The sequence below is a fragment of the Styela clava genome, chromosome 9, assembly GCF_964204865.1.
Source record: "Styela clava chromosome 9, kaStyClav1.hap1.2, whole genome shotgun sequence".
NCBI lineage: Eukaryota > Metazoa > Chordata > Ascidiacea > Stolidobranchia > Styelidae > Styela > Styela clava.
The window spans coordinates 3,402,004-3,410,343 of NC_135258.1; positions in this window are offsets into that span (position 1 = coordinate 3,402,004).

The following is an 8,340-nucleotide window of genomic DNA, read 5'->3' on the forward strand; positions in this document are numbered from 1 at the left end:
TAAATATATACAAATAAAACACAATAATATAAATAGCGCAATACATGAAGCACAAATGTGATATACAGGGTGTCCATAAAGTCCCTTCACAATTTTGTTATAAAGTCAGTGTATCTCAACCAGGTTTTTGTTTTTTAATTACTCCTTGTTAAAGTATTTTTATCTCATTTAATACATTTGTGAGGTCCCAAAACAATATATGGTACCGATAAATTTCCTTTGCAATTTTAAAAAATCTTATGACTTCATGGACACCCTATATGATGAAGTATATACAAATTCATACATAATCACTCCATCAATATCCCCAAAAAAATTAAATTAGTCAAAATACATCCCAAATTATATTAAATGCATAAATCTAAGAATTATTAAAGTACAACATAGCAATCCTTGCTTAACTAGCACTTTGAACTGTTGATTCTAACAAAAATCCATCAAGTTTTTAAAATTTAAAAGTGAACACTAATAAAATTTCAAATTGGGAACATTAACAGACAGAAAGCTAAAGATATTGAATTTCTATAATAAGGTTTATAGTGAAATAAAATTAAAAACACGCTCATCCAAGCATGGATCGGTGATAAATTAGCATCGAACAGGTATGAAACAGGCCTATTTATGGTATTACCCCACACGGCCGTGCATGAAAATCAATAGAGTAAATTTACCACAGTAAATACCGAAAAAGAAAAAAGGCAAACCTAGACAAACATGGTTCCGTGCGCATTTTACCGCACACACACCCGCACATACAATTTAAGCGCGCTTTTATCGAGATAAAATATCAGACAAAGATGAACGAGTCTCCATATACCACGCATTGATGTTTCAAGCTTGGTATTCGAATTTATATTATTAAAACCACCAGTCAAACTCTTTTCAACCTTTAATAATGCAAGGGGAATATTCCCATGCTACTCAAGGGCTTTTATATTGCTTTTTATGCTGAATTGCTGAAGCTATTTTGTGGGTTGCCAGATACTGGGATGGGTTCATTGAAATCATTAAAACATGTTTCAATACTTTATTTGAAAAAGACATTTTTCTGTAGGGTGAGGCTTTGTAAAATTTACTGAATGTTTAAGTACTGAATAATATGGGCAATGGATTATTTATATAGGATATAAAGTAAATGGGTGTCTAAAAACTTGGTTACATAACAATTTTGAATTGGTAATAAAAATTTGATTCTCAAAGTTCTGGGTATAGATATATTTCGGCAAAATTTGAAAAGCAGGACATCTAGGAAGTTTGATGAAGATGGATTATGAATAAAAAATCTTGGGAAAAGTTGAATTGCATTTTCTTCATATGCTAGTCTGATGAAATATATATACTTTTTGCTGATTCATGGGTTTCTGAAAACATTTACACCTTGGTCAAATATCAAGACCCGAGCCAAGGGAATCGCATGTAACTATGACGCAAATGACGGTGCGTCAAATAAAGCTGTTTTTATAATCAGTAAGCAGTAGTATATTGGGTACTCCCATAGTATGTGTACTAGGTTAGGGTTAGGCCGTAATTTTATTCAGATTCTCCTTATTTTAAGTCTATTACGAGTTCGGGGACTGTCTGTGTTAGCCAAGTGAATATACCCCCTGCCCATAGGTTTCAGTCCCTTTACACAACTTGACATAAAGTAGGTGAACAAAAGTAGTTACCACCATATTGGTACACAACTACACATATTTCTGGAGCGCCAAAAAGGCATTTCAGAGTGAAGGGCGATGCGAAAAACCAATACTAGTGAACAAAAAAGGCGAAAAGGTCGAACTATATGGAAATAATACACTAAATAACACATCACACACAAATGATTATGACTATTCTATGGGAAGCATCAACGGGTAGGGTAATTCAAGATTTTAGGAACACCGGTATTTAAAAAATATTTTCAACAATCTCTTTTTTCATTTATATGCGGGCTGAATTCATTACATTTTTTTTTGAGGAAATTCATTCAAGAAAAGTTAACGCAAACCGACTCAGAAATAAAAGAAATTGATTTCTGAGAGAAAGTTATGACTAAAAAACATACCGGTATGTTTGCTATGGGATCTAAATATACATTAGAAGATTGGACAGCAACCACACCTCAATAATTAAACATTTCAATTCCGCCAGACAATTTATGTCAGCACCGACAGCCGTGCTTCTGAAGTAGGAATTTCCATAATCAATTGATGGTTGGGAAAAGAGAGGCGAAAAATGTTCTTACCGGTAATTTCAGGAACAATTTAGTAATTTTGTTTGAAAATTGTCATTCAAAGGTACACTTCACAATCAGACTAAAAATGGGCATCAAGCCATCGACGTCTACAAAAGTGAATTATTGTTCAATATTATTGATATTTTAGATCATTTCGTGATTCAAGAGTCTCACTGCACAGCATAAATATATTTCTGTAATGGTTCGTTTGACCTTGTTGATAGTTGAATATTGTCTGACTTTAATCCGATGAAACGTTACAGGAATATATTTGTGTTATTGTGCAGCAAGACTCTTAAATTCCTTGGGCCTGTTTCTAAACCATATCAGACTATATGATTTTAGAATTCAGATTTGTTCAGACAAATATAATTCAATTATGTACAAATTTTTATTGTGTCAGTGGTTAGCACTGCCAATGAATTACATAGAAAAATTTTTCACCGAATAAATCATTTGATGTTCAAAATTGTTAGGTGAATTCTAGAAAATCAAATATTCAGATAGCCACAAAAATACCTGAACAAAAACTTAAAGCAATTTTCAGAAGATTTAATAATGTACCACATTTTTTAATTCATTATTGCAGGTAATTCAACATTTGGTTAAAATAATATTGTTTTCGACCAGCCCTAATTGATGAATGCGCCATTCATCATAGATGATTATTTACTTAGCTCAATTTGACATCGACAAAAATCCTATTCCACAATGATTTATTGTGTTATCCATTATATAAATCACACAGGATAGGGTTGCTTTGGCTCTTGATTTTGGCAACAGGAGCAGAAATAGCATTTTACATTGGCAATTATACTGAATATCTTCAAGTAATTTAAATGAATAAAAATTCCAGATATGCACTGTTTTATAAAATGATAATCAAATTTTGGTGAAATATTGACATAGAATATATGACATAGAAGTTGCTTAAAACAAGGCCAGGGGCACTTACTCAGAAGTAAAGAAGACTCATATCTGAGCAAAGCTAGGGGGTGACCACAGTAAGGACAACATACTGAAACCATATAGATTTTAACATGAACGATACAGGCAAATGCTGATTTCAAATGATATATTGGCCAGGTTCAATTCCCTGAAGTTGTGAACTCAAGAAAGATATTTATATACATAACACTAGTTTTAATAACATTAGGCCATGGTTAACAGATCCCCATTTAGTGTATGCTAATTGGTCAAGCTAAATAACAACTACACAACTAACTACTTTACTAATGGTCTCATTTGTGGCAAATGTGAATTCGTTTCAATTTTTCAAACTATATTTTAAGTGCAATCCACAACAGCGGAAAATGGAATGTTCACCATATACCGTAAACATCAATTATTATAGTATTATAATTTAGTGAAGTTCATAAACATGTAAAAAAATTAATATTACAGGTGAACACTATTTTTATAGCCATAGCCAGACAACACAGGAAGTCTGAGATTATGTAAAAACACCTCAAGGCTAAGTATGCACAGAATAGTGTTCCCAGTTGCAAAAAACATACCGAAATACTACGATTATCACAAGAGGATTTACTATGAATGTCCATTACAGGTATTCTAGAAATTGGGTTTTCGTTTAATTTGAAAATCAATTTTAATCTAAATTAAAGCAAAATCAGAAGTTCAATTTGAAGTAAGGTAATAATTCATGATTTACAAGGTATAAATAAAAATACACTTGATATAAATCAACTGAATTAGGTTAATAAATTATAACAGTCCGTCAGTAAATACATTAAACAAGGCTCAAATAACGAAGAGTTGCAAAAATAAGATATAGCCTATAATCACAAATTAGAACAGACAGACTTACAAAAAGGTTTCGCTTGACAATTTATGTAAATTTGAACAGATATTTCGAGGTATTTGATTTATTTAGAATAGCCAACTTTATTCTTGCTACAGCATTCTTGCGCAATCCTCAACAACACGAAATTAAAAAATAAGTAGCTAGTTCCACAAGTAATTGATATCTGATATTAATACATTACAAATTAAAAAATAAAAAGTTGACAAATACTTGTTGTTTACTTGTTTTACCGCTATTTCAAATTACCTAACAAGCCAGTGAGCAAAATGTTTAAAATATCACATGAACACTTTACTAATCCAATTTGTTTTGTTTATTGCTTACTAATAAAGACATTCAATATATAAGTATAGTTCTACATTGCAGTGTTCCCATTCAAATAGTTACAAATGCATGTTCCATCAATTTCACATTAAAATGTCAGAGAAAGCAGATCAATTAGATGTATTAAATTAAATATGATCAATGGAGCAGGTACAACAAATTACCGGTAATAGGTCTGGGCTCTGGAAATTGGGCATGGTGAATGTTAATTTTATTCTGCCAATTTACACATCAGCTAACACAAAAGTATCTCACAACATTATTATACATATATAGCAAGGTTTTACTCAAACTGAAAAGCAACAAAGTTTGACTGACAGAATCAGCACCCTTTACTTAGGCTGGGATGATTCTGCCAGGTAATGCTTTATTGCTTTACTAGTTCAATAGTAATCATGATTAAAATCTCACAACATCCCTGTAAATAAAGCAATTTAGGACAAGGCTACATCAGAAAAATCGCATAAATTTCATCAAAAAAGGCACAAGAATATAAAAGACATAAAAATAAACTTGCACACATATGTATAAAAGTCATAGCTACCATCCTTTATTAGATCCAGTATCTTGAAATCTTCAATTTTGTTTGATATCCTTTCTCAAAGATTGCAGATAATTTAGTAGGGAACACTTTTTAAACAGTATTCAGCTGGAATTCTGGCTTTTTGTTGCTTTATTTTTGTATTTTGATCTTCAGCCAAGGTTGTATACCATAAAACAGGTCCAATAAAGTCAAATATGTCCACATTGATGCCTTGACAGGCCATTCCAGCTTATTATGATGGGAGGCATAGAGGCAAACCAGGCACCATAGCCGATATAAGGCAAAACTAAAGGCATTGCTGAATGAATAAAAAGAAACAAAAAAGACTCCACCGCCGTGGGATATAATAAAGATAGAAATGCTTATTCTCTTTATTACATTTTCGTGAGCGATAAGAACCACCTCCTCGGTTTACAGAAGGAAAGAAAAAACGTATTTACATCGCACGACCGCGGGCGTCTCGCACACTCCTTTTTTTATTTATTCACACGCGCAGAACCGCAATGTTTCATTTTTCATTCACATGCGTTACCACCGCACATACATATTTACAATTGGATGAAACCATTTTGCATTTCACAGGGGTTGCTTTTTAATATTTTAAAAACGTAAATATAGAATAAACTAGGTGACATTTATTTTTCACTAAATTGTTTCACCTTGTTAAATTGCGATGGTTTCATCCATTGTCGTATTATGAGATCAACAAACGTTCTTTATGGCGAAATAAAACACGATTTCAACCAGGGATGACGCGTCCTTCACGAAGCCGAGTTTCTGGTTTTCGTAACGTTAGCATTTGCATAACCTGTCGTGAGATTTTAAATTTGTTTTGATTCGTTTTTCAAAACTGGTCGCTCGCAATTAAAGGAGTTCTAACAATGCGATGTAGATCTTTTCACAAACGAATATTCGTTCGGTTGGGAATATTAACTAATTTTGAACTGGGCTAGGCTAGTCTACCCTTGACGAATTAAGGTAAATAATACCCAAAAGGGCGTGGTACTCCTGCTTGGCAAGTAATGAAGCCTGTAGGACTGCTTGCTTAAATGGCGTGTTATGGCCTCTCGCATGCTTGCCAGGTCGGAATATGTAAGTAGATAAACACGAACGACTTTATCTTATACGCCCATTTCACATAAACGAAAAGCTTGCGTTTGATGGTCATGCTCATAGACACGGTTTGGGCGTTTTTACCGGTTCATTAGCTCATTTCTCTTCCACCCTTTGTCCTCTCGCATGGCGGTGAAATGAATACTACTTCAAAACGGGTAAAGCGCACCGAATACGGGGATTTTGCAATACACCACGCCATGAACTGACAACATACCATGAAAAAACTGTTTTCCCAGACACAACCGCTATACCTTTCACGAGGTTCCATTTCAGTTAAGCAGGGACATTTGTTATCACCTTTTAGAGACCGTGTAACGCCTTTTCAGCGCTATTCATTCTTTCGCGAATGAACAATTGAACCATTTTTATTATTCGGTTGACAATGATGTGTATCATGATATCATTATTTGCTTTATAAGATCACTATTTGTCATCTGTTACGCAAGAATAATAAGTAAATAGATTACTTATTACATCACCGAAGAAGTAACGCGTCAACAAAATGTAACAATGGAATAACCAGTTTGTCGAAACCCCGTGATTCTAGGTATTGTTTGTTAATACATATCGGATGATGTGTAGTTCGTGAATTGCTGTTTTGCAACCAAGGTCCAACGGTTATCGGACACGGATCGCTCCGGTTGTTGTTGATGGAAAAAATCGCTTTTCTTTACATGTTATGGTCCAATCAATTCCAAATTTGCAGTACTTAAAAGATAAAACAATTCGCTAGAAGGCTATTACTTTTATTTTTTGTTTCGGATTTCCTATATGGTCCTATATTTTACGCAAAATTTCGCTGTTTTATTTTTATGAAAAGCACCTTATTTTTATTTCGTCATGCTTATTTTGTCACGATCTTTTTGGCAATCTCGATGCACTAATGACGTACCGGTACTACGCGACCTTCACGTCTATATATTTGAGCCCTAACCGCTTGTGACCGATAATAATGTACGCGATTCACTCATCTTACGTGCAGCTTTACATTGCGTTAATTTTCGTTATTTTTAGAAGGGCTTTATTTTAGGCGAAGTGTCATGGCCGCTTTAAGCAAAAATATATGTTGTTTACGATAATTCTGTAGCTATGATTCACTTACAAACAATGATGTCTAGAAACACCGAAGTGCGGCGATAACTTTTTAGCGATGTCAAGTTAAACAAACAGTAAGCACTATCGCTTCGCTCGAGACCTTGCTTTAAGTAAACTTGTTACAAAATGTGACATATTTTGAGTTTCAATTTAGACCGCTTCAGCTTAATAAACACGACGCTAATAGAGATAGCACGATTTCCTCCACCACGCGTCTCAAACGAGTATACTGTATTATGATCAACTGTTACGTACCAAAACGGACTAGAGGCCGTGATTGGTCATGTGATTTATCCCGATAAAGCGCTTTTCGACTAAACTTCATTTTATTGCCAATCGGGTAAGATGAGCAGAAACACAGAGCATGATTTGAATCAATTGTTCTTGCTAAAAGGGAGTAGGCATGATTATATATCTCGGGACAGGAGGGATTATATGATTGGATATTCTACATATTGCATTTATAATAAACGTTTCATTGTTTCCGTTTTTCGATGCCGTGTGTATAAATTTAATTTTAAGGAAATATTGAACCCTGAAAAAAATTCAATCTGTTTCGAAATTTTTGAAACAAATTAGGTCACGTTGTATTGAGTGTTAATGTTAATGTTGGACAAAAGTCGCTCCTTTTTTTAATAACAACTAGACCAGTTTCATTTTGTAGTTGAATCCTGGAGTGTCTCCTACAAGGCTTAAACTTCACATTTCCAAATTTTCTGCATTCCGTTGTTTTACCGCAAAATCCATTGAATATTTAAAGATCAATTTTGTCCACCTCATGTACAAAAAACGGCATATGCTCAATGTAATACCCTCTCGTTACTTATATTTGAACATTGCCCGAATGTAATTGAACAATATATATCTCGAACGTGTAGGCCCGCGCCTTTCGATCAGGCCACGACGTTACTGCGAGCGACCCTCTCTCGTTTCTCTGTCGATTATGACAAAACAGTCACATGTTTTTTTTTTTATTTCTTCTCTATTAAACAGCTTTTTTCTCTCACATTCTCTACTCGACCTCGCGGTAAATTTCCGATGTCCCTCATACCTTAATTATTCATGAACAAGAGCGCATGATTTGAAATATTTAAAATGTTTGCATATATATTTCATACGAAGCGAGTTCAAGGTATGATCGCGTAAGTTCTAATTAATTTGCGTTCTCTTAAAATGCGATAGCATTAGTATCCGAAAAATTGGACTGGATAAGAAACTTTA